Source organism: Corythoichthys intestinalis, chromosome 5 (assembly GCF_030265065.1).
Source record: "Corythoichthys intestinalis isolate RoL2023-P3 chromosome 5, ASM3026506v1, whole genome shotgun sequence".
Taxonomy (NCBI): domain Eukaryota; kingdom Metazoa; phylum Chordata; class Actinopteri; order Syngnathiformes; family Syngnathidae; genus Corythoichthys; species Corythoichthys intestinalis.
Window position 1 is genome coordinate 20,755,617 of NC_080399.1, and position 27,775 is coordinate 20,783,391.

The following is a 27,775-nucleotide window of genomic DNA, read 5'->3' on the forward strand; positions in this document are numbered from 1 at the left end:
TCAATTTTTGTTTTTTTTTGTAAGGTGCGCAGTTTACGCATTTTTTCAAAATTTCAAAAATGATCAAAAAATTATTTTGGGCCAGGGAGCACCGGGAAACGTTCCAAAAACACGTCAGTAACTTAACTAAAATTAGTTTCCGGAACTTGGGATGTCTGTGAATGCATAACATTTGTTGGTGATGCCCATATTCATAAGCTAGCTATTTTTGGCCCAGGGAGCACCGGGAAACGTTCCAAAAACACGTCAGTATCTTAAATTAGTTTCCGGAACTTGGGATGTCTGCGAATGCATAACATTTGTTGGTGATGCCCATATTCATAAGCTAGCTAATTTGTGTGGCTAAATTCAGTTCACTACAGGACCTCTAAATCAGACCATCACCCCTGAAGCAGTGAATAAACTACCACTATGACAAGCCATCACAAATGGAGAATAATTAATATTAGTAATAATGATAAAAAAGAAGACTGCTTAGACAAGACAAATTTGTGCTATTCTACTGCTGCATGTATCCACAAAACACCAGAATAAGGTGTTGGTGCATCAGTAAAATTTGAACCGACATCTCATTGGAAGCATGGTCACACAGTAGCGTACAGCAGCAACGATATGCAGTTTTGACATGTATATAAAATATTTAAAACATTCTGTTATTTGCTGGCTTGTTGGATTATGATTTCTGAAATAAGGTCAATGGATCTGATCAAAATTACATCTCGGTATATTTTGTTACTTTTTAATCAATTTGGATTTGTTAAATTTCCATGCAATCTGGTAGAGTATGTTATTCTGCAACTAAAACAGAACTAGTTCAAGCAGGACCATGTAATAATACGAAGCACCAGTGCAATCCAGCACACTACATGCTAAAGGATGTGCATGCTTGCACCCTACTGGCTAACTTATAACTTACAGGGTACATTTGGGCACCAATAAGTCAACAATTAATTAATCACCCCTGAAAAAACAACTACTCTGGTGCCAAGAGAGACCTTCAGCCTTTAAAAAAAGAGAAAAAAAAGATAGTTTGGTTTCTCTGAAAGGCTGACAAAGAAGAAAGTTAGAGTGTGGTAGCAGTGTGCTGCACTAAAGTTTCAAAAAGAAGCATAGAGGAAAAAGACTGACAGCGCTGTGCTCTACCAAAGTGGAGGAAGGAGCACAGACCAAACACATTTGCTCCATAAAAGTCTGAAACACAAAAGCCTGCAAAGTGTAATAGTCCATCAAATTGTATTTACTAATGGAAGCAATATTATTGTACTGTAGACTTGCAGTATACATCTATCAACATAAGATCATCTCATACTTAATGCTAATGTGAGTTCTTTCATAAGCAAAAATCCTGAATGCCAAGCGCGAAGCACATTAACAACACATTGCCCTCAGAGCTACACCGTGTAAATCAAGAAATAATCCATTGCCAACCTCAGCTGAATGTTTTGCCCGCTCTCCTCAAACTCCATAAACAACCACTCAAAGAGCATCTACGCTGACCCAGGGGGCTATCGCCTCAGCCGCCATCACCATGAAGATATAAAGACATGTTTTATGGATGCATAATATTCAAACACACAAACATAAGGATATTATTACACAGACTCCCTCGTATATTGACTTTTTACGGTGGGGTGGGAGCAAATGTCATTGAGATGGAGCGTTGGCAATGTTCACGTAATACCAACTGTATTACTGCTCATAAAAGAGGATATCAATCACTGGAACTGACCTTTTTCCCCTGATAAAACGTCTTATCAATGAGCTCCGTCCCAGCATTTTAAGTTCTGACTGGAAGCTTCTTGGAATTCCTGCAGAACAAGATGAACAAGAAACATCTTTTTGTGTAGCATGCTCCCTTGATTGGATAGTAGACCCTGCTGACACTTTGCATAACTAGGCAGATTGCATGATTTGTAGTTACTAATGACCAGCAGCCGTTATCGGTCACAACAGTGACTGCAAATTGTGACTTAGCCTGATGTCCCCTTTGATTTGGGACCATACCTCTACTGCAACAGGTGGCAATTATAATCATCTTCAGTTTTTCTTAGACAGTGTTAGACAATGAAATATTACAGGTACTGTAGCTGAAAGCTCCTCTATTAAAGAGGTACATATTGCACTCTCTCTTGCCAAAATCGTGATGTATTGGTGTAAATTTTCAGTCACACCACTAGGGGAACCGTACTACTGTGTGCATGATATAAATACCTGTAGCATTAATGAAAGAAATCAGTACGGGACTCCATCCTTGGTTGGTCGGTTGTCCTTGGTGTACTGAAAAATAGCATACTGACGTTAACAAAGCAATATAGTTGATATGAATATCAAGGATACTGCAAAAGTATAGCGATGTTCAGCATGTACACTCACCTTCTAAGCATGGCAGGAATACTTGTATATTGTTCTCCCCAAATGATTAAGTATACTCCCGAAATGATTGTTAGATGGTTTGAGTCCTAGCAACATTTGTGTTCAGCTATCCATTGCTGAATGTGTAAGAACATCACCACACATACACTGCTGGCCAAAATTATTGGCACCCCTGCAATTCTGTCAGATAATGCTCAATTTCTCCCAGAAATTGATTGCAATTAGAAATGCTATGGTAGTAATATCTTCATTTATTTTGCTTGTAATGAAAAAAACACAAAAGAGAATGACACAAAAAAAAAAAAAAATTATCATTTTACACAAAACTCCAAAAATGGGCTGGACAAAAGTATTGGCACCCTCAGCCTAATACTTGGTAGCACGACCTTTAGACAAAATAACTGCGAACAACCACTTCTGGGATTCATCAATGAGTTTCTTACAATGCCCTGCTGGAATTTTAGACCATTCTTCTTTGGCCAACTGCTTCAGGTCTCTGAGATTTGAAGGGGGCCTTCTCCAAACTGCCATTTTCAGGGCTCTCTACAGGTGTTCAATGGGATTTGGGTCTCGACTCATTGCTGGCCACTTTAGAAGTCTCCAGTGTTTTCTCTCAAACCGTTTTTTAGTGCCTTTTGAAGTGTGTTTTGGGTCATCGTCCTGCTGGGAGACCCAGCTTCTCACAATGGGCCCTACATTATGCTGCAAAATTTGTTGGTAGTCTTCAGAATTCATAATGCCATGCACACGGTCAAGCAGTCCAGTGCCAGAGGCATAAAAGCAACCCCAAAACATCAGGGAACGTCCGCCATATTTGATTGTGGGGACCGTGTTGTTTCCTTTGAAAGCCTCATTTTTTTCTTTTCCTGTAAACTCTATGTTGATACCTTTTTCCAAAAAGCTCTACTTTTGTGTCATCTGACCAAAGAACATTCTTCCAAAACGTTTTTGGCTTTCTCAGGTAAGTTTTGGCAAACTGCAGCCTGGCTTTTTTATGTCTCTGGGTCAGAAGTGGGGTCTTCCTGGGTATCCGACCATAGAGTCCCTTGTCATTCAGACGCCGACGGATAGTACGGGGTGACACTGTCGTACCCTCGGACTGCAGGACAGTTTGAACTTGTTTGGATGTTAGTCAGGATTCTTTATCCACCATCCGCAAAAGCTTTCGTTGAAATCTCTCATAGATTATTCTTTTCCGTCCACGTCTAGGGAGGTTAGCCACAGTGCCATGGGTTCTACAATCATTGATGACAATGTGCATGGTAGACACAGTAACAGTCAGGTCTTTGGAGATGGACTTTTAGCCTTGATATTGCCCATGCTTCCTCACAATTTTGCTTCTCAAGTCATTATACAGTTCTTTGGTCTACTTTCTTTTCTCCATGTCAATATGGTACACACAACGACACAGAACAGAGGTTGAGTCAACTTTAATCCATTTTAACTAGCTGCAAGTGTGATTTAGTTATTGCTACCACCTGTTATGTGCCATAAGCAAGGCCGGCCCAGCCTATACACAGACTGTGCAGCTGCTTAAAACCTCTGACCACTAGGGGGCCCCAATCTGGCAACCTCATTTTATACGTTGTTAATAGAGCATCGTGAATAATGTAGCGCGCATTGCCGTTTATCGATGCAAAAATCAATTTTCTTGTCAATACAATCTGGCAACCTGGGGAGTGACGTTGAACCTACTTTGCGATGATTGGTGCTCAAACATGCTTGGAAAATAGATGCACGAATATGTCGAAGAGAATTTATCCTTCTGGAGCAAAGAAACGAAAGAAGAAAATCAGAGAAGAAAAGAAACAACAGTATCAAGGTAATAGAGCATGTTGTTCATGTTGCTGTTGTGCAAGACACGCCGACTTGAACGTTGTTGTCAGCTGAGCTTGTCAATATGTCATACTGGTAATTGCCATTAGCCGCAGGGCGAAGGCCCGGAGCTAATTAAGTAAAGCCGAGCAAATTGTCACCTGTCGGCATACCTGTCAAATTGTACGGTTTTGGCGTAATTTGTACAAGTGAGCACTGATTTTTAAATGTGTACACCGTACGTTCAAAATCTGTACGTTTTTCGTGCATTACGTTTTTTTTTTTTCTCCGTTCGGATTTTGTCACCGTTTCGGCAACGAGACAGTGTGCGTTACAATGCGTTACTCTGTTATAAGAGTAGACTGAGTTCATCGAGAGATCTCTCTGATTTCTCTGCCTGAGATTACAAATAGACACAAAAGTTGAGAAACTCTGAGAATTATATAAGAGCTCGTTGATATCTCTTCTGAAACTTAAAAGTAGACTAAATTGAGATTTAGTGCATTTTATTGCTCCAGAGAAAAAACAGACACAGGAGAAATAAACCTTAGTCTCAGTTTGGCATCACACAGATCTCACAGTTGTCTAGGAGAAGTAAATGAGATATTTTGGAGATCTCTTTTCAGATTTTCTTTTCCTCTGGGTAATTACTCTTACATTCAGGTAACTGACTTACTAACTCAATTGCTTTTTGGGAGAAGTAATATGTAACTGTAATTAAAAAAAAATTAGCATAAGAAATGTTCCCTGACTCAAAGATTGCCTTGGTAAGTTAATTTTATCAGTTGACCTTTTTGATTTATAATTGGACACACTAACAAACTACTTTCCTGTCAAACTGAATTGCGACCTAAAGTGTCATGAAGTGCAGCCATCAAGACATGATAGAAATTGCCAAAAGTGCTACATACAATTATAACAAAAGTGATTTTAGTAATCATGATGTAGCTGAAGAAATTGATTGTTCTTTGGTTGCACCAGGTTATATGTAACAATATTACCAATAAATTCATATTATTATTTTTTTTAAATTAAGTTTAATTTTTGTTTCATATTGCATGCTATATACAACGTTGTAAGATTAGTCACCAATTTGTAAGGGCATATGTCACTATTCGTAAGATTGCCAACGGCCTCGGGTTGACAAGTATGTGTCGGCAACTGCAAATGTATGGCTTCCGCTGATTGTAGTAAAACAAAATATTGGCATAATATGCATTTGGACGGGAGAGCGTAGATATAGTCATTTCATTTATATCGGACATTATTATCAAGTAGTATGCCATGTATCAGCCTACGGTAAATCCACTTACCGGTAATTAGTTGGGGTGAGAAGTTTTAAGTATGCAGTGCAACAAAATTTGATTAATATACAAAATATGCAATGCTTTTTGCAGACGATGTGGTGCTGTTGGCTTCATCAAGCCATGACCTCCAACTCTCACTGGGGCGGTTTGCAGCTGAGTGTGAAGCAGTTGGGATGAAGATCAGCACCTCCAAATCCGAGACCATGGTCCTCAGCCGGAAAAGGGTGGCATGCCCTCTCCGGGTCGGGGATGAAATCCTGCCCCAAGTGGAGGAGTTCAAGTATCTTGGGGTCTTGTTCACGAGTGAGGGTAGGAGGGAGCGGGAGATTGATAGGCGGATCGGAGCAGCGTCTGCAGTGATGCGGACTCTGCACCGGTCCGTTGTGGTGAAGAAGGAGCTGAGCCAAAAGGCGAAGCTCTCGATTTACCGGTCGATCTACATTCCTACCCTCACCTATGGTCACGAGCTGTGGGTTGTGACCGAAAGAACAAGATCACGGATACAAGCGGCCGAAATGAGTTTCCTCCGCAGGGTGTCCGGGCTCTCCCTTAGAGATCGGGTGAGAAGCTCGGTCATCCGGGGGGGGCTTGGTGTCGAGCCGCTACTCCTCCGCGTTGAGAGGAGCCAGTTGAGGTGGCTCGGGCATCTGGTTCGGATGCCTCCTGGACGCCTCCCTGGAGAGGTGTTCCGGGCATGTCCCACCGGCGGGAGGCCCTGGGGTTGACCCAGGACACGCTGGAGAGACAATGTCGCTCGGCTGGCCTGGGAACGCCTTGGAATCCCGCCGGAGGAGCTGGCTGAAGTGGCTGGGGAGAGGGAAGTCTGGGCTTCCCTGCTGAAGCTGCTGCCCCCGCGACTCGACCCCGGAATAAGCGGAAGATAATGGATGGATGGATGGATGGATGGATACAAAATATGGACGTATGGCTTGGATTGCATGTATGGGTTTCACAGTACACTGACGAAATGGTGGGCGAAAAATATGGGCCCCTTTGCATTATTTTGCTTAGGGCCCCCAAATGTCCTGGGCCAGCCCTGGCCACAAGTAAGTAACAGGTGCTGTTAATTACACAAATTAGAGAAGCATCACATGATTTTTCAAAGGGTGCCAATACTTTTGTCTGGCCCATTGTTGGAGCTTTGTGTAAAATAATAATGATGTATTTTTTTTTCCCATTCTAGTTTGTGTTTTTTCATTGCAAGCAAAATAAACGAAGTTATTACTATAAAGCATTTGTAATTGCAATCATTTTTTGGGGAGAAATTGAGCTTTATCTGACAGAATTGCTGGGGTGCCAATACTTTTGGCCGGCAGTGTAAATTGTTTTTCTTGTGGGCAAGGGAGACTCCCCTGGAATGTTATCATTCATATAGTTGTTTTAAATAAATGTGTTTAGTTTTTTTTTCAGAAATCTTCAATTAACTCTGGCTTGTGTTTTTTTTTTTTTTTTGAGAACTTTTTTGAGACTTTTTAATGATATCTATCCGGCAACACACATACACTAAATTGATTCACCTGTCAGTATTTAAGGATATCTCAGGTTTAAGCTTTCAGTTCAAAGAAAAAAGTAAATAAATTACCGATCGATGGTTTACACCTTAAAGAACTCATATTTGGGTTACTCATAATCCCAAAGCACCCTGGAATTGAATTTTTTTCTGCTGTTTTTTTTGCAGTGACTTTTTGGGAGATGAGCCAGGCTTGTAACTTTAATTTAATTTATTACTTGAACTATCCTCGAGACATCCATTTGATCTTTGACCCAAGATGCTTTAATTGCTTTATAATTGCTGCCAAGTTGCCAAACTTTAATAGTTGTTGTTCTTCACTAATGTGAGTCGTCTTTTTCCTCTGGCTTCTCTGCAGAAGCCCCCCTGAGTCCTCAACCTCGCACTGGAGGTCATTTAATCGTCTTCCGTGCGCATCTCCTCCTTGGCTGGCATTTTCTAATGAATCTATCGCTCGCAGACACACACTCGCACAAACACACTCTCACACACAGAAGCAGTTTGCTTCATTGACTATCGGTGCGGCTCGACCTGCGTGAGGAGCCTTTAATTGTTTTTCTCCCCCAAGTCTGACAGCCGACGACACATGATGGATTTGCCTGAATGTTTATCAGTGACACACAAAAAGGGCAATCTCTGTAAACCTTGAAAAACATTCACGGTCAAATGAGAAGTTCTCTGAGATGCGACGCGCAAACACTTTAGGTTAGCGTAGCGTGCGGAAATCCCTGCAGCTAAATGGGCTGTTCGACAAACTCGACAATTTAAGTACAGTTCTCTCTCCACCTCATAAACTTTTGGCTGAGAAGAAAGTGTTAAATGAGCTGGGCTGAGTGCAAACACATGCCCCGCGTATGAAACATATTACAAAAACCTCATCTCGAGAACTAATTCACCCATCGAGTTTCTTCGCACTCGGAGGGCACTCGTCAGCGGGGCAGATTAATCAGACACATTGTAGTAACAAAGCGGTGTAAGGGTGTATATATGCATAATGAGCTGTGCGGTTTCAGCCAAAGAATGTGGTACAAATGGCTCCCAGAAAGTCATTTTTCAGGCCCCGTTCATTACTTCCAAGGGCACTTTGACCAGGAAAGACCGAAATGGATCCTCATCAAAGTCATTACCATTATTGATGCATTCTTGGGGCATTAAAGGTCCTTTTTTTTCGCCTGTGGTATGACCATTTGTAGGGTGTATTTAATCAAATATTTCTCCTTTTTCTTGAGATGCATATTAGGTTGATAATATGCATTTGAAAGGCCCCTTTTCATCCAGATTGTGTAATCTTAAAACGGACTCGTTAGATGATTACACGGTACTGTGTTCAGCAACCTGATCAAGAAGTCACGTAAAGTGTTTGCCGAGGGCCTCGTCTACTCTGAAATTTAACTCCACAAAGTCCAATTATCTTGCAAAGCCTCGTGCCAGCTTGCCTTGCCTGAAGGAGCTATTGCTGCTGAGCTTTTGTGACTTAATCAGTCCCTTTTGCCCACAGCCACCGTGTTCCACTTACAGTGTTACATCCTCTGCAATTGAAACTTGTATGACATGACATACAGTCTCCGAACTAAATTGGTTTCTGTCCATAAACCAGAAATAATCAATGAAAAGAAATGCCAGATGACTTCATAATGGAGCAGCTGTCATTATGTCACACCAAAAGGAAATTAATGACTCGAATATAAAGATTGCCTTTGTCTGGGAAATTGTTGACCGTGGTTGGAGAATAGCTTGATTTCAATTAAAAGGGAGGGGAAAAAATCATTTGCAGTCGTGGGACCAACAGAGAGTCACTGTTAGTTGCTGGAGGCTAGGACTTCACTGTTTCATTATCAGTCTGCTGCATGAATGGATATCGTTTTACCTTCACCCTGCAGCCATATACTGTTTTGCATCCTCCTGTACAGAAAACCTCTGTACAGGACTATGAAATGTTTTGCAAAAGTTTTGCATCAAGATAAAAAATGACCCCTCTCACATGTAAGTTCATGCCCGTCATGAAAACACCTAGTACAGTAACTCCTCAGTTATTAATCATTCAAACTTTATCTCTTCTCAAGATCTTTTCAGATTGCTTACCGTTTGATTGGGATTTTGGGCCATCTTTTGTCATCTGAGGCTGTTTTATAAAGCACATAAAAATGCAGAAAGGTATGTGACCGACCAGCTGAGGATAGGCTCTGCAAAAAAACGCAAATTTGTGAATTTATGCATATCGATGACTCATACTCTATACCAGGGCTAGCCAACTCTGGTCCTCAAGGGCCTCTATCCAGCTTGTTTTCCATGTCTTCCTCCTCCAACACACCTGACTCAAATAATCAGGATCGTTATCAGGCTCCTGCAGAGCTTACTGATGAGCTGATCATTTGATTCAGGTATTTTAACCCTTTCACGCATGACGGTCACTGCAGTAGACAGCTATTAAAACGTCATTTTCAAGTATTAGAATAGGTTTTGATGGCAGTGTTGCTTATAAGCCTCTAAAGTGGACGCCTGAGAATCCATCCAACACTGCTTTGTGTGGTCAACCTTTGTAACTGCAGAATAAATGTGTCAACATCAAAGTTGGCTGCCAGGAATGAAAACATGCCTAGCACCTCTGGGATTTCTGTTCAATTCTTCTACAGTAGGAGACTCCTGCAGGTAAAAAAAAATATTTTTACATCAAGTAACACCTAATAATCACCATAGTTGTGAAAATTTCCAAGTATTGATTTTAGATTGGGAGGAAATTGCAATTTTTCAGATGTCCATCGAATTGGACTGCATGCAATTACTGAACAGTATGTCACTCTTGACAATGCTTTATCTGAAATAGTTTTCTTTTGTATAAATCAACATTTTTTTGCTATTAGATTGCAAGCTGCATTCTATATATCAATATGTGTGTTTTGTGCATTTTTCATTATGAGCAATAGGCACAATTCACAATTTACAGGCTAGTGCTGGGCGTGCCAGGCCCAGCCAGGCCCAGCCAGGCCTACAGAATTGTGGAGGAACTGTCTCCTGATTCTGAAAATTCACAGTACATTGACAGCAGTGATGAAGAGTGGTTGCCAAGTAAAAAAAACTCGAGATCAATGTGAAAGTGCTTCTGAGGAGGAAGGACCGGATGCAGAGGATGTGGAGGACGGAAGCCCTGATGAGATAGCAGCAGAACCCGATTTGAAAGCAGAGAGACCTGTTGATACACCAGCACCACTTGCCACAGCAAAGAAAACACAACAAAAACGATAATCTGGAAAGTAAAGCACAATACATGTGAGGGTGTGTTACCTGACTTCTTGGGAAAGTGGAGTCTAAATGTTAACGCAACTGAGCCCCTGGAGTTCTTCTTGCACCTCTTCCCAGAAGAACTCATAGACGATATGACATACCACACCAACCTCTATACCCTCCAGAAGGTAAGGGAGAACCTGAATGCGACAGCAAAAGAAATGAAGATGTTCCTCGGGATAAACTTAGTCATGTCCTACATCTGCTACCCACGGAGACGGACGTATTGGTCATCTGAACAGGGACTCCGTTTGCATTTGATTGCTGATGCCATGGCAGTGAACCCTTTTGAGGACATTTTCCGATACCTTTGGATCCTGGACACGATAAACTGTTCCGAATGAAACCAGTGCTAGATACTCTTCAAGCAATTTTCCTCTCTGCTGTGGATCCTGAAGAGTTTCAAGCCGTAGATGATATGATCATGCATCAAAGGCAAATTGTCTATCAAGCAATACATACCCAAAAAACCAAAACCCTGGGGTGTGAAAATTTGGGCAAGATCAGGGGCCTCAGGATACATGTACCGCTTTGAAGTGTACAGGGGTAGAGCCAGCACAGGTGCAGTCAGCGAATTGGGAATGGCTGCAGACGTCATCTTGCGCCTCTGTGATGACATCCAATTCAAGAACCACAAGGTGTTTTTTGATAGCTATTTTTTGTGGCATTCCACTGATTACTGTCTTGAAAGGAACAGGCCATCTATAGCACTAGCACATGCCGGGTCAACAGGCTTCAGGGGGCACGAAACTCAGCAGTGCAACAGAACTCAAAGAAGAAGGACGAGGAGCTATCCCTGTTGTGACCAATGGTGAAGATGCCACTGTCACATGTTGGCTTGACACTTCACGTATTCCCATGGCCTCGTCCTGTCTTGGCAAGCACCCGACGGATGTTGCACAGAGATGGTCCAAGAAAGATAAGAAGATCATCACCATTGACAGGCCATTTGCAGTGAAGGATAAACCATTATATGGGAGGGGTTGACCTGATGGACCAAATGGTGGCAATGTATCCCCACAGACACAAGAACAAACGCTGGTACATCAGAATGTTCTTCCACTTCCTCGATGTAACTGTTGTGAATGCCTGGCATCTCCTCAGATTCTCTGGATTGGAGGAGGGTGGTCTTCTGCCTTTCAAGGCATCAGTGGCTCGTTCATTGATAAATTCAGGCACTGTCCGCAAAAGGGGGAGACCAAGTGACACTTCCCCACCACCTCTTCCTGTGAAGCGCAAACATGCCTCCAAGGTACCCCGGGAGGTCAGGCTTGGTCCTGGAAACCAGTGGCCCTAGCTGAACAACATAAAAAATGCCCAAAGATGCCAAGACCCTGCATGCACACGAAAAACGAAGTACAGCTGCATGTGTTGCAATGTGGCTGTGTGTCCTGAGTACATGACAAATTTTCACACGAGATGGTGAACTGCTCAAGTACTGGAAGTACATAAGCATGCAGCGTTGTAGCAGGGTTGTAGCACCTCACCTGTGGCCTAGCCTTAACCTTTTGAGGTTGTCAGTTGATGCATTACAATTTGTGTAGTTTGTTAGTTGAAGCACTGCAGTTTGTTTAGTTTTGTCAATTGAAGCACTGAAGGTTGCTTAGTTTCGCACTTAAAACACTGTAGTTCATTTTTCTGTGAAAAAGAAAAGCCCAGAATGGTGTATTGAAGGGAGCAAAATATTTTGAAAAATATTTATAGTTTTTGCATAATTCAATAAACATTGAAAGTTATATCACTTGATCTTTGTTGATTTTTTTTTCATATTTTAGTTAAAATCCACAAACGCATGCTGTCCACCCATGTGGACATGTTCATAACTCCTTGAAAATTTGGTGTATAAAAACAGAACCAAATCAGTTCTTATTTTTATGTCTAAAAACACATAAAAACACTTAGTAACATTTTTTTAACTCAATATATCATGGGCCATGCATGAAAGGGTTAAAGGAGGAGACATGGAAAACAAGCTGGATAGGGGCCCTTGAGGACCAGAGTTGGCTACCCATGCTCTATACAGATGAGTAAATAAGTATCTCCAGCTAATACTGTGAAGAAATTCCTACCCCTTGATCCCTTTCACTGATCTGTATGTGGCTACGTCTACACTAGGACAGATAATGGCCTTAAACGTGTAATTAGTTGGACTATACGGCATGCCGGCTACACTAGTATGCCTATTATCCGGATTAGTTGTTAGACTGATAACGTCAAACAGATATTAATATGGACTACTGTCTCCGTAAAATAATCAGATGCTAAGGAGGTGACATCATGCTGTCGCCATTTTTAGTACGCCATAACGGCATCGTAAACAATGGAGGCGGACGATCACGACATGGCATTCCTGCTCCTCTTTTCTTTTCCACACATTTTTCTTAAACCTTCAAACTACTTCGCAATAATATGCTTCAATTCAGTACCCATTTGTGGTCCTCCCATCGCGGATGACGTAGATATGAGCGTTTTTTACAGAGCTCGTCTCCTGCTTTGTGTCCGATCAGCCAGCTGCGGTGCTGGCCCCTCCCGACTCAATGCTGACCAAACATGAAATGAAAAACATGAAATAAAAATGTAGAGGAAAATTAAACGCCGAAAAGTGACCTGCGTGGTACCGCCAGTCAAAGAAGCGCGCAATCAGTTTTTTTCAAGACATTTCTGCCTATAAAAACTTTCACCACTTCCAGGATCACCACTGTTATGCACAAGCACTCCTGGTTGCGGCTTCCAGGAAATATACGCAGCGCCACACCATGTTTCTATTTGTTATTTTCCAAGTGGTGAGAGCGCAACTAAGCATCGATTGTAACATTCCAAGTAACGATGTCAGGCTTTCGTTGCTATCTAAAGATTTATTTCAATCACAACTCGGCGACTACTCGTAAAAGCCGAGCGTGCTCCATTCTCGCTCCTGCGTGATGCGTTCTATTGCCTTCACGAAAAAAACAGTGAGTGCGAAATAATGACAGTCTGGAAGGTGTCGTAATTGCGAAATTTGCCACCGGCGAGTAATGAGTTTCCAGTTCAGAGGTAAACTGCGCGGACGATGACGTAACATATGAGGCTGCTCCTTTTTACACATGCGCAAATGCCGGCGTACCTTGCAGACGCGGGGGGGCTTAAAAGCACCTAAAACGTAAGTGTGGACAGGTGTAATAATAGTCGGCAAAAATACCCTGGAGGAAATCCTCAGTCTTAGTGTAGACGTAGCCTGTCTGTCTCTGTCTGTGACCAACAGGTATGTAGTATTTAAACTACTACTATCAAGATTTCTATTTGGTTTTCTTGAGAAATGTTGCAACCACCCCATTCCAAGCCACAATCAAAGCAGCATTGCTGTTCTCCTATTTTCTATCCTCATTGCTTGGATGTGTTAAATATGGCCATTCTGCTGGTATTTTCTTTAAATATTGATTAATTGCTGCTTCTGCCCACTTTACTGGAATTTCCTTAATGCATTAGAAATCCTGAGGAAAAATCCTTTACATGCCACAATGGATGCATGGCCTTCTGACTGAGCCTTTCTCTCTTATAGCTATATTCAACAAGCGTCCCAGGTATTCAAAGTAGAGATAAGAAATAATATCTCTGTGCAATTGCCTCCCAGCCATGTAATCTTCTGCACTTCTTTTGTGTTTGCTGTCTCTCAGCTAAGCACCAATGGGGATAGAAGTGCAGTGAATGGATTAAAAACACACAGTTACACACGTATACGGGTGCATATACACACACAAACACTTCTAAAGAGGACAAGATAGAAACATTAGGATGTGTATCTATATTGGGACAAGGTGACTAAAACAATGTATCCCCCCAAATTATGCCACAAATAGGGTTGTTGAGACAAAAAGAAATCCGACTTTAATCTGATTTCTCTTTAACCGAAAGTATTTCAAAATGATTCACCAATCGTCAATGTTGGTGAGCACATTGACAAGGGGCTTTACTGCAATGGGGAATCAATCTGCTCCATATTGTGAACACTAATTGCTGTCTTCCTCAGATACCTTTGTAACCCCCAAGAGTTTCACTTCATTTGACATGCAACAGTACAGAGGTCGCAAAGGCGAGAGCATCATTGATTGGAAACACAATAGACTTAAATTAGCCAAGGCGAGTACCTTAACCAACAAAAGGAAATTCATTTACCAGGAAGCAGTAAATCAAAGAGTGGACAAGAGCAGCTAGTAATTAAAAACCATTGCAGTCACTTGGCAGCACCCAGTCTTGTATGAAAGTAGAAAAACAAATATGCAACTAGACTCTATCCTGACGCAGCCTTAGGTGTACTTCTACTACCTTATGGATAATATTTTGTCTGGCCCAATTGCAATCTTGGCACACTGTTCAAATATCTTAAAAGTCACAGCTTGAAAACAAAAACCTTGTTTTTTACAGATTTTTGTCAGCATTTAACACAGGACTTTGCAAGCAAGATACTGTGCATTTTCACAGACATGGCCCTAAAAAACAAACCTTCAAGGTTACTGCTTAAGAAACTTTTGTGCGTTCTTAGGTTCTTCATGAAGAACTTAACTATTTTAATTAACATAATATTCGCACTATAAGGCGCACCTGACTATAAGCCGCAGCCTTCAAATTTGGCACGAAAATGCATTTGTTCATAGATAAACCGCACTGGACTATAGGCCGCAGCTGTCCTCATTGTATTTTGGGATATTTACACCAAAAGATATTAACCGGCAACACTTATTTGACAGTGACATCATACAACTGTCATAAGACCAAATGAACCACCATGATAGTGGTTCAAGAAGCTTCATTTGGCCAGCACTGCTCCCTTGGGGGAGACAGTCAACCTCTGCTGCCAGCTGCTGTCAGCACTGTTGTTGTCCAACATGCCTCCAAGCATGCATTGCAGTGCTACAGAAGTAAATTACAATCAAAATTCCTGTTCTGTGCTAATTATTTCTTCAGTTACTGTTCTAGTTGTTTCATGAATTGTTAGTTATGGTATTTGGTAACACTTTGACAGTGGTGCCGTAAGACTGTCATTAGATAATTATAATTATGACATGACACTGTCGTGATTATTATTGAATGCTTATAACAGATGTAATTTATTGTTATCCGGCAAATTATCTCACTTTTGAATGGATATAAAAGATCCAAGCTGGAAATAAATGGAGTTAGTGATATGATTTGTCGGATGACACTTAATGACATCTGTCATGAGTATTCAGTAATGCCCATGGTAGTGTCATGTCATAATTATGACTGTCTTATGACAGTGTTACGATGCCGCTGTGAACTGAAATGCTACGTATTAACCAAAATAAATCAACAAATAAGCCACACTGGACTATAGGCCGCAGGATTCAAAATGAAGGAAAATAGTAGCGTCTTATAGTCAGAAAATTACGGTACAAGTTTTACAGCAAAATCGAAAGGGTTATAGCCAGAGGTGGGGAGTGACCCGTTACATTTAGTCCGTTACATTTACTTGAGTAACTTTTTGAGAAAAATATACTTCTGAGTTCTAAGAGTAGTTTTACTAAGCCTTTTTACTTTTACTTGAGTAGATTTGTGAAGAAGAACCGCTACTCTTACTCCACTACTTTGGGCTGCACTATCGTTACATTTTTCCTCTTTATTCTACATATTAAATTTTAGAGATGCCAACAGTGGCTCAAACAGTTTCACCAATGAGAAGTCACATCAATAATCACGACTCCATTATACCAACCAGTCTCAAGCTTGCCATTCTGTGATCATGCCAGCCTGTTCAATAACATGGCGTCGATAAAGCACCGTGAAAAAATTAATTATTTGACACTGCCGTCAGCATGACTCGAAAGCGCGGGTTTTAATCTCTCTCCCAGTTATTATTTGGCACCGATTGACCTCGGAAAACTGGGGATATGATTCTTTTAGTTTTATTTTAGGAAATATATTTTCTCAACTAGAGGGCACTTATGCTCTTTAGACGAAAAATGCTTAATTCCTGTAGATTTTTTTTCTCTCGCTGTAATGCAATGTTTTGTTTTGTTTTTTTTCCTATTTCTTTGGCTTATTGTGGTTATGTAATATGTTATAGACAAGCGAAACATGGATGGCGCCATCTTTGATATTTTCTGCTACGGACGTCATGTTGTCATTTTGTCCACGTCGTGATGATGCCAAATGGATGCAGTATTTCCAAATTGTCTTTTTTGAGGGATTTTGATGAGTGATGCAACTCCAGTTTGATTATTGTTTCGGTTAGAGAACATATAAAACGGAAGTTGCGAGCAGAAATGCGGAAGTAAAGCGGAAGTACCTCGGGAACTTGTCTCCAGTACAGTGTAGTAATACCAGTACATATACTGTAGATAACAGAGCCGAGAAAAAAATGACCATTGCTTAAAAAAAAAAAAAAAAAAAATCAAACATCTGAGGCAGTTACTCATAATGTTACTCATAACTTGAATATTCTTTTCACCAAATACTTTTTTAGTTGTACTTGAGCACATTTTTTGGATGACTACTTTTACTTGAGTAATATTATTTAGAAGTTAAGCTATTCTTACTCGAGTAAAATTTTTGGCTTCTTTACCCACGTCTGGTTCTTGCTCTGAAATAGAAGATAAAAGAAAAATCTGTAGAAAATTGTCAATTATCTTGACCTCAACAGGCTTCTTGCTTTTTGGATATGTAGGTCCGTCACCCCACTTTTGTCACAAGATTCAGAACAGAAGAATTCATGCTTTGTCAGTGGACAAGAATCCTGAACGTGAAGAAATAATTATATTCAAAATCAACAGATTTTACACTATTGAACTGGATCTTAGCAATCTTACCAATTGATACAACACAAATGAGCATGTCCAATGGTGTTAGCCTTGTCTGCCTCACAACAAAGTAGAAGTCTAATTAGCACCCTTGGCACTGAAACCACCTCTAATCATTTAACAAAAGCCCAAAGAAAGCAGTACCCAAAAAAATCTGAAAGCAATTCTTCATTTGCATTTAGATTGTGTTTTCATAATAAAGCCCATGGATGAGTTTGTCTGTGGGAAAAAGATAATGAAACGTTTGAGCATGGCTGAGCCTCGCATAGGAGCTTCTCCACTCGCAAGAACCTCTGGCTGTAAACATTATTCATCAAGTATAAAGTTTGAGTGAGTTGGATGAATGAAACAGATTGTCACATTCAACTTCTGTGCTGCCTGGTTAAGATAAAATGTTTATCAACTCATTGTATGCCATTGACGGTGCTAGGTGTCAAATCCATTTGGTCTGGGAGGGTTAGTGATCAAATGAACTATACATCTATCGCCATCAATGGTCGCCATTGAGTTTAACCTTAGTGAATGAATACATACTTTGGCAGAGAACCGATTTCTGATTGCTCAAGGAAAGTATACGTTTGACATGCCCACTTAATTGATTGACTGAATGGCTCCTGAACACCCATTACATTTGACTGTGTCAATGCACAAGTCAGATTTTTTGTAATACCCGATATTTTTGTGTGACCGTTCAGTTGCCACAGTGGCTGGAAAAGAGCCGTACATGCATAAAAGATATAATAAGATACTGTACGTCACAACAAGTAAAATAATCCGTATGTGCAAGTGTAGAAAATACACAAGTCAGTGGAAACATGGATATTTAAGATGGATGCCCATGATTTTGCTTTCCAAGGATTTATCTTAAAACGCTTCATTACAGATGTTGAGGAGTACATCCTGCATGATTTCCCACTACTTCACCCCGCTTCCACCATTTCACCTGTTGCTAAGCAATACAAATGGTGTTATTATCAGTTACTTGAATTCAGATTTGTGGGTGTTGGACAGTGGGCATTCTGAAAAATGTGGGCCATATCATGTTTAAATTACGGTAACATGTAAAACTGTCTCGCATCTGATAACTTGCCGGATCAGCAACTAGTTTTGGGCCAGAACTGGTCCAAAGCAGCAGACACGACATTAATAAATGGCCCAGATATGGCACACGTTACCCAATCTCAGCCAGATTTGTATCAAAACCGTTTTCAGTATTAAATTTGGAGTTTTGTTCAATGTATCATACTTTAATGTGTTTATATTGCAAATTAAATTTGTCTATTAAAAGCAATAATGACATTTATTTTTCATGCCTTTTATTAATGCTAACATATTAATGCAACATACAACAACATAACAATATAGCATTGCTTTTTCACAAAATATTTTAATTGGAACAGGCAACTCAAATTTAAAGATGATCCACTTTTAGACTGTAAACAATATATTGTATTTGTTAAGGTTCCAGGGAAACGGGGAACCTAATTCACTGACGATGAGAAGGAGTGTTAGATAGTGTCTGAAGAATCCGGTGGGCAGTTTGGTGATAGAACAGGTGAAAGGGCAGGCAGGCGTTTTGCCAGAGCTGGCCCAGGACATTTGGGGGCCCTAAGCAAAATAATGCAAAGGGGCCCATATTTTTCGCCCACCATTTCATCAGTGTACTTTGAAACCCATACATGCAATCCAACCCATACGTCCATATTTTGTATATTAATCAAATTTTGTTGCACTGCATACTTCAAACTTCTCACCCCAACTAATTAAGTGGATTTACCGCAGGCTGATACATGGCATACTACTTGATAATAATGTCCGATATAAATGAAATGACTATATCCACGCTCTCCAGTCCAATTGCATATTATGCCAATATTTTGTTTTACTACAATCAGCGGAAGCCCTACATTTGCAGTTGCCGACACATACTTGTCAACCCGAGGCCGTTGGCAATCTTACAAATAGTGACATATGCCCATACAAATTGGTGACTAATCTTACAACGTATAGCATGCAATATGAAACAAAAATAAAACTCAATTTTTAAAAATAATATGAATTTATTGGTAATATTGTAACATATAACCTGGTGCAATCAAAGAACAATCAATTTCCTCAGCTACATCATGATTACTAAAATTTAAGAGTCACTTTTGTTATAATTGTATGTAGCACTTTTAGCAATTTCTATCATGTCTTAATGGCTGCTCTTCAGCTCGCAATTCAGTTTGACTTGAAGGTAGGTCATTAGTGTGTCCACTTATAAATTAAAAAGGTCAATTGATAAAATTAACTTACTGAGGCAATCTTTTAGTCAGGGAATATTTCTTATGCAATTTTTTTTTTTTTAATTACAGTTACAAATGGCTTACCCCAAAAAGTAATTGAGTTAGTAAGACAGTTACCTGAATGTAAGAGTAATTAGTTACTTGGCAAAGTAACAGGTGTTACCTTTCAAGTTTTTCTTCATTTAAAAAAAACAAACAAAAAAAAAACATAGTAACCTTTGCTATGTTTGGAAATCGTTTAATGTTGTGAATCAACTGTTAAAGTTGTTAAAATTGCTCCCGTTTTTGCATTAGTTCCCTTCTGTCTACTTTCGACATGTTAAAGTTTCAAAAACTGTTTGATCATTTAAAGATAGATTCAAGTCAAGATTTTGCCCATTTAGGAGTATCTTAGATAAAAAGTTACTTAGGTTCGCTAGGAAGGTTCACTACAAGAGAGCCTTTCTACTGCTTTAAAATGGCAGCTGTTTATTAACGCCACCGTCTGTCAATTCGCATGTAGTTCTATAGACCCTACCCACCTACGTCACAAAACCACGTGCTCGCTGTATGGTTCCGCCCACTTGTCCGTCATTTTGACTCTGTATTAGCATTGTTTTCAATTGATGGCGGAATTTAAAATGCATTTCATGGAAGACCCGGTGCTTTCCGATGCCGCAAACTCACTGGATCTGTTGCATAAAAGACGTTATGAGGAAAAGCTTCGTTCTATACAGTCGCCAGATCCATATTTGATGCCCAAATCGATGTTTTTCGACCCACTGTCTTCGCCCTGTCTGCCTGACATCTGCTACGCAGATATTTACAATTATCTTGTCCACACTAAATCAGCCTATTCTCACGAAAATATGAAAAACTTCAAGAGCTTGGAGGCTTATAAATACTTCGTTGCTGGTTGGGTGAAACAGGTCCTCGTCCACGAAAATTCGGCAGGAATGTATATCTTGTGCTTGGAAAGGTGAGTTACGAAATTTTCAATTCAAAATCTTTTGTTATTGCTAACATCCACTGTCAAGTCTAATGTATTTCATGTCGTTTGTCAATGGAGTTCAGGCTTTTAATGTTTATATGGTTTAGCGATAGCACTCTCACTACATACATACGTGTATGTTGTCGGCGATTAGCCTAGCAATGATCTTAATTAATTGTGGTTATTTGTCAGCCCCGTAGACGAGGCCAGTTTCTTTCACTTGGTACCAGCTAAATATTATTCAAAAAATAACTATGGTGGAAGAAAGGGAAGTCACAAACATCTTGAATTTGAAACTATGTCGTACTACGTCGTATGTTGTCGGCGATTAGCCTCGCAATGATGTTAATTGTGGTTATTTGTCAGCCCCGTAGACGAGGCCAGTTTCTTTCACTTGGTACCAGCTAAATATTATTCAAAAAATAACGATGGTGGAAGAAAGGGAAGTCACAAACATCTTGAATTTGAAACTATGTCGTACTACGTCGTATGTTGTCGGCGATTAGCCTCGCAATGATCTTAATTGTGGTTATTTGTCAGCCCAAAACCCTCTAAGTATATCTTAAATGCATCTTACCGGATATAAAATGACTACTACATCGTCTGTGGTGATTTTTTGGTGCCCAGTTTTCACGTCGAATTGCAGCCGTCCATTTCGCTCTCTTTGGATCCCTCGGAATACGGTAAAACTTCAAGTCTCTCCTTCCATCTTCTCTGTTAGTGCAACCAACAGCCACACACGCCTTCACCATTTTGATTATTAATGTTAAGGAGCAGAAAAACACGCCGTAAATTGGAGAAATGTACGTAGCCGTAACAGGTTAACACTATGTTTTGATGGACAAGTGGGCGGTACCATTCAGGAGAGCGGAGTTGTGACGTCACTTGGGTAGGGTCTATAAGTGTGTGATATCTAGGCATAGATTGTAGCCTGTCGGCTACAGTCAGGAAATATTGGAGCCACCTAGCCTAGAGTCATGTTTGATACAGCGTCACAACACTTTTCTCTCCCAGTGTCTCTGACTATTCTCGCGGAGCAACGCATCGTAACGCACATTGTCTCGTTGCCGAAACGGTGACAAAATCCGAACAGAGAAAAAAAAAAAACGTAATACACGAAAAACGTACAGATTTTGAACGTACAGCGTACTCATTTAAAAGTCAGTGCTCACTTGTACAAATTACGCCAAAACCGTGCAATTTTACAGGTATGTCGACAGGTGACAATTTGCTCGGCTTTACTTGATTAGCTCCGGGCCTTCGCCCTGCGGCTAATGGCAATTACCAGTACGACATATTGACAAGCTCAGCTGACAACAACATTCGAGTTGGAGTGTCTTGCACAACAACAACATCAACAACATGCTCCATTACCTTGATACTGTTGTTTCTTTTCTTCTCTGATTTTCTTCTTTCGTTTCTCTGCTCCAGAAGGATAAATTCTCTTCGACATATTGGTGCATCTATTTTCCAAGCAAGTTAGAGCACCAATCATTGCAAAGCAGGTTAAACGCCACTTCCCTGGTTCCCAGATTGTAATGACAAGAAAATGGATTTTTGCATAGATAAACGGCAATGTGCGCCACATTATTCACGATGCTCTATTAACTACGATAAAATGAGGTTGCCAAATTGGGGCCCCTACTGGTCAGAGGCTCTAAGAGCTGCACAGTCTGCGTATAGGCTGGGCCGGCCTTGCGTTTTTGCCAGGCAAGCAGTACAGGATCTAGGGGGGAAAAACACAAAAATGAGCTCAGTATCAGGATTACAAGATTCTTTTTTAACTGAAAGTCACATACCTGTAGATGAATTGTTGATCTGTCGATGATGTGACGCCAAGGACCGGTTTGAGTAAGCTGTTGACGATGATCAGCTGCACTTGGTCCCTGGCTTACCCATCTGTGCAATCAATGTGACAATTAAGGCAAAACTGTCATAGTGCTGATCTGGGCCGCATCTGGCGCACAGACGTTAAGCGGGAGTTTGAGCATGTCCGGCTTGCAAGGTCCGCCCCGGAACAGTGCGTAACCTATCATTTGGACTGTCATAGTGCTGATCCGGGCCGCATCTGGCGCACTGACGTTAAGCCGGTGTGATTGCTATGCGGATCTGGCGAACTGAGGCCGGATCCGGCACGCAGTCGCCTGCTATGGGGGTGGCTTCCACTGGCTTCCAGTTAATTTTAGAATTGATTTCAAACTTTTGCTTTTTTGTTTTTAATTCTATTAATAGCCTGGCTCCTTCTAATTGTCAGAGATTTTAACCCTCCGTAACTCTGGAAGGGTCTTTGTTCTACCGGCCAGCTTCTTTTGTAAGTTCCAAGGTCGAGACTTAAACATTGGGGTGATTGATCCTTTGCAGTTGCTGCCCACAGATTGTTGAATAGCCTGCCCCCTGAAATCCGCACTATTAAAAACCTAGGCCTTTTTAAATCTTGGTTAAAGATCCACTTTTTTAGTCTCGCCTGTTACCCAGACTAGGGTAGCCTGGTTTTATTTCTTAAAGGGATCCTCTATTTTTAAGACAAGTAATTCTTAAAAGATAAATGTTAGTATGAGTTATAATAATTTGATATTAAAAGCCCTCTTAATGTTTTTGTTTTGATAAAGTTTGTAAAATTATTTGAAGTGATAGGTCGCCATTCTTGTTACGTCGCAGTGCGTGACGTCACCGGTCCCGTTGCCGAAATTCCAGCGTGTCACTTGTTAGCTTTCCCAACATGTCGTCAGTTGTACCCTTCCTATTTGAACCAGATCTGAAAAGTGAAGAGCAGGACAGAACTGTCGGTCGTTCACAAGACGAGCTTCAGGAAAAAATGCGTGCAGCAAATACCTGATAAGACAAAAGTTGGGCAAAACTGGTGATGCGAGAGAGTGCTGTTGGGAACTCCGGTTGGGAGCGAGAGTGTATGCTGTCCGGTTTTATTAGCAGATATTCAAGGTAAGCATATTGCGTTTTCAAACTTATCCCAATATAATTATGTACGGTAGATTGTTAACATCCAGAGCTGTCGTGTGCTTTACATACAGTACAGGCCAAAGAGCACACCTTGTGTAATCCATGTCTTGTACATTGTAACGCGTGGTAGCTAGGATACGTGTATAAAAGTACCAAAAAGGGGAGAAGCTTCCACTTATGCACATTTATTCACTAAAAATAATATTTCCACCTTGACCACTCTTCACTCGGGAGTTCAGCAATACGCAAACACGCGTTCCCTGACGAACTCCAACATTGTTGTAAGTTCCACGTCAGAGTCACTGTTGTCACTGTAGCGTGCCATTGTGCTTTAATTATTTAGTATGATTTGGGGAAAACTCCCACAAAGAATAGTCAACAAAAAAGATAGCAATAGTAATCCAGATCCGCGTTTCTTACTCACTCGAAGATCCAGGAATTAGACCGATCACATGGCAGAGTCGCAGACGGGATCAGGCCGTCGATTCCACCAAATAGACTGATCCGAAAAGCCACTGTGGGACCGACGAATCAAAAAAATGTACAGATCCGAAACCAATATTGCAGACGCGGTGGGACCGTCGGATCCAGAAAATAGACTGGTCCCTTACTTGACTGAGGATCCAGGAAAAATGTTCGGGCGCCAGTTGTAACGCGTGGTGGGTAGGATACGTGCATACAGGGCCAAAAAGGGGGAGAAGCTTCCACTTATGCACATTTATTCACTAAAAATAATAATTCCACCTTGACCACTCACTTCACTCCCCTTGTTTCCATTTGACTGGAAATTGCATCCAAAAGCAGCACATCGTGGCATTTTACGTCACGAGTTTAGGCAGCAATAAGCAGTTGTTGAACACGCTACACATTTGGAAAGATCCCAATGACGTCATCACTGCGAGCCCGCAAACCATGGCGCCAACTAACGGTCAAAATATGGACTAAATATTGTAAAATATTGCCAATGATTTAACATTTTATGTGTTTCTAACAACATAGTTTAGTACAAGAGAACAATTGTGATTTATTAGCGCCTACATATATTTAAGTTAAAGGATCACTTTAAGGGTTTCAATGCTTTGGATTTTATCTGTTTTATTGCTTTATTTGCTGTTTTGAGACTTTTATCGCGATGCGTTGTTTGTTGTTGTTGTTTTTTTTTTTTTTTTCATTTTTTTATTTCTCAATGTCATTGTATAATACTTTTCTGCCTTTTATTTATTATGAACTATATTGTTGTAAAGCACTTTGTGGACCTTTTGGCGTTTTGTAAAGGCCTATGGAAATACATTTGGCTTGATTTTGATTTGATGTGAAAAATTGTTGTATTACTGGATGTGCGTATTTACACCACGAGCTACCTCTCAAAATGATCTGCTCGCTGTGTTTCTCTGGCTGATGTAAACACACTCTGAGCATTATTGCATGAACTCGCTGTCTCATTACATTCAGATATTGGAGTAATATTTGGTATAGTAATAATAAAATCCGACTGAGAATGCATTTTCTCCCTCATACACATGTTCCATCGCTATTTATACCGGAGCCTTCTGAATATGAATAGACAGGTTGAATGAAATGATGATATCTATGTATAGCGCTACACTCTCGGTGCAAGTGACAACGTATCTAACCCATCAAAGAGGTTCATTATTCCCCACCATTTCAGCACATTCATTATTTGCTGTGCATTTTCATCCAACCGCGTCCTCCTATCTTTGAAAACACTGGCAGATATATTCACCGCGCCTCTTAATATCTCTCTTTCATTCACCGTCTTACAAACCCATTTCAGAGACACGCTAATGGGATAATGGTGGTGTAATAATGCGTACGGCAGCGTCCCTGGGTCATTCTCAGAATTTTGTTGAGCAGCACAAGAGGCATGCGAATCCCCTCTGAAGTCCATTCAAAGAATATTTATGAAGACAATCTCGAAGAGGAGGCACTGTCGTCAAATTAGCCCTGTAGTGCACATTTTTGAATAAAATCAAATTGCATGTTACCATTCTTGTGAAATGCTTGGTTCAAGTGAAAATGAGACAATACATAGCAAATTAATCAGGCGTTAAAATCTCTCACCTTTCGGCGAGATTCGCCGTTTTGAAGTCAAAAAGGGTGACCTACGTGAATTGTGTAGATCCGAGGAGAATTTTTTTAGCGGGGGGGTTTGGGAGATTTTTTTTTTTTAATGTCGGACGCTTGGTATGCAAGTGGGGAAAGCGGCACAAAGCCAAAAAAGTGCATCAGAGTGGCCAAAACATTGACTTATTTCAACGAAACAAAGGAGGGTTCACTGTTTTCCTGTCTCTTCAATGCCAAGTTTGGCTGCACGTCGGCTGTGAATGAACATCTAAAGCGCCGTCACCCAGTTTGTAAGTCCATCTAACTATTAACGACATGTTTAATTGAAGTTGCTAAGCCTGTCGTGATATGCAATGAGTCCATTTATCGCACGTTAAATAAAAATGAAGGAGGTAATTTTCACGGCTGCGTTTTATCGTCGGGTGCATACATTTGTGAGTGCATGTACACATGCATTTTGATGATATATGAGACTCAAGTTCCTTTCACATAAGTTTATTGGTTATCAACACGCCGTAGAATTAAAGTTGAGACATACAAAATAAGGAAACACATGTACAGTGGGGAGAACAAGTATTTGATACACTGTCAATGGGAAAAACCATTGGCAGGGTATCAAATACTTGTTCTCCCCACTGTATCTTAAACACTGTAAACGTTAGCATTGCTACATTGAGGCTAATGGGGGAAAAAGACATCCTCCTTTAGCCTGCTATAAAACAACGTCTTGTCCAAAACGCTTAAAGTTTACGGTTAAAAGGTGACACTTCAAACGTGAAAAATTGCTGGTTAACAGCATTTGCAAATGAAAAAAAGATTACTGACACCACATGCAATGATAAAAAAAGCTTTTTTGCGGAGTGTAAAGATGTGAGCCGTTTAGCGAACGTACTTCCGGTAAACATTTCAAAATAAAAGCACTTCATATAAATAACGATTTCTAGAGTTTATCCCACATACTGTACTTCAGAATTCAGATTACTCAGATGATTCAGATTTATTTATTTATTTATTTTCCCTTCAGGCATGACAAATCCAAACAAACATACAGCATTTATATGTGTTTACAATTAATTCAACCCGAAAAGAAAAGGCTGACGGGAGAAGCCGAAGCTTATTGAAACCCGTCCCCGGTATACTATAAAGGACGCAGAAAATATCAAATATAAAATTTTTGACATTCAGATTTCGTGATGATCACAAGTTTTTTTTTTTTTTTTTTAATAATAACCATCCCCTCTGATTGTTCATTTTCCCAATAGTCCATAGTCGATCGATGTGCTCGTTATGTTGATTAGATCCAGTAGACTAGTTCATAATTTAGCACTTAGTTTATTCAGTTGATTCGATCCAGAAGATAGGGAATAGCTGAGGACTGATGGTAGGCCGTGTCCGCCACACTCCTTCTGTTGACTTAATCCTCGTCGCAGTTTTTGTTCCTTGCTGACTCCCGACGAACATTCATCTCAAGGTTGCGCAGCTTCGTAGTTGGTTGCATCGCCATTTCGGTTGTGGACTCATGGCCTAGGGGACTGGCGTCGCTAGGTCCTTCAGAAGGACCGTCCCAGCGATCACTGTTCCACCTGGCATCATCAGAAGCTGCCAGCAGCGCACCATAAGGAAACGCATTCCTCTTCGAGTGTGGTCAGACACAGCGGCCGCCATCTACCCCAGCCATCCTCCACAATATCCAGACGTTAAAATGTTTTCCAGGCAGGCGCGTTGTCCAGGTTCTGGCAGGAAGATTTTAAATCTTTAATGTCTTCAGTCTTGTCAGTCTTTTCTCCTCTTTTCGGTGCATTAGGCATATTGGGAGGTTCTCCCTTTCAGCTGGCGCCTGAGTTATCAGAGATAACGGAGCACAGGAAAAATGCGTCCTTCGCCTTCGAGTGTCTGTGTCTGTCATTTACACTAAGAATAGCTTTAAAATGACACCCTTTATGAAAAATCTGATTGGTAATGATTATAATACTATTATACTAGTATATTGTAGTATACAATAATATGAATGCTAGATATTTTTTTAAGGATTGTTTTGAATCATGTTGGAAAGGCGAAGTCAGTGTTCTGAATCTGTTTATGTTCCATTTTTTTGCACTAGTTAATGCTATCAGCATTTGACCTCATTGTTTATTCACGATTTATTGTGGTTATTTACGCGTTTATTGGTACTTTAATAAAGAAAGAATTTAAGTGTTCCAAAATGTTTTTGTGAATTAATAGGTGTCATCAAAAATATCATTGCTAAATTAGTGAGAGAAAAAAAAAAAGGGCAAAAATAGTCGGCTGACTAACCGGGAGAAAATTAGTCGTTTGGGACAGCCCTAGTTGTACAGTGTACCGGAACATATTTCCTCCTCACCCTTCTCACCTTTTTAACCCTGGACCCATTT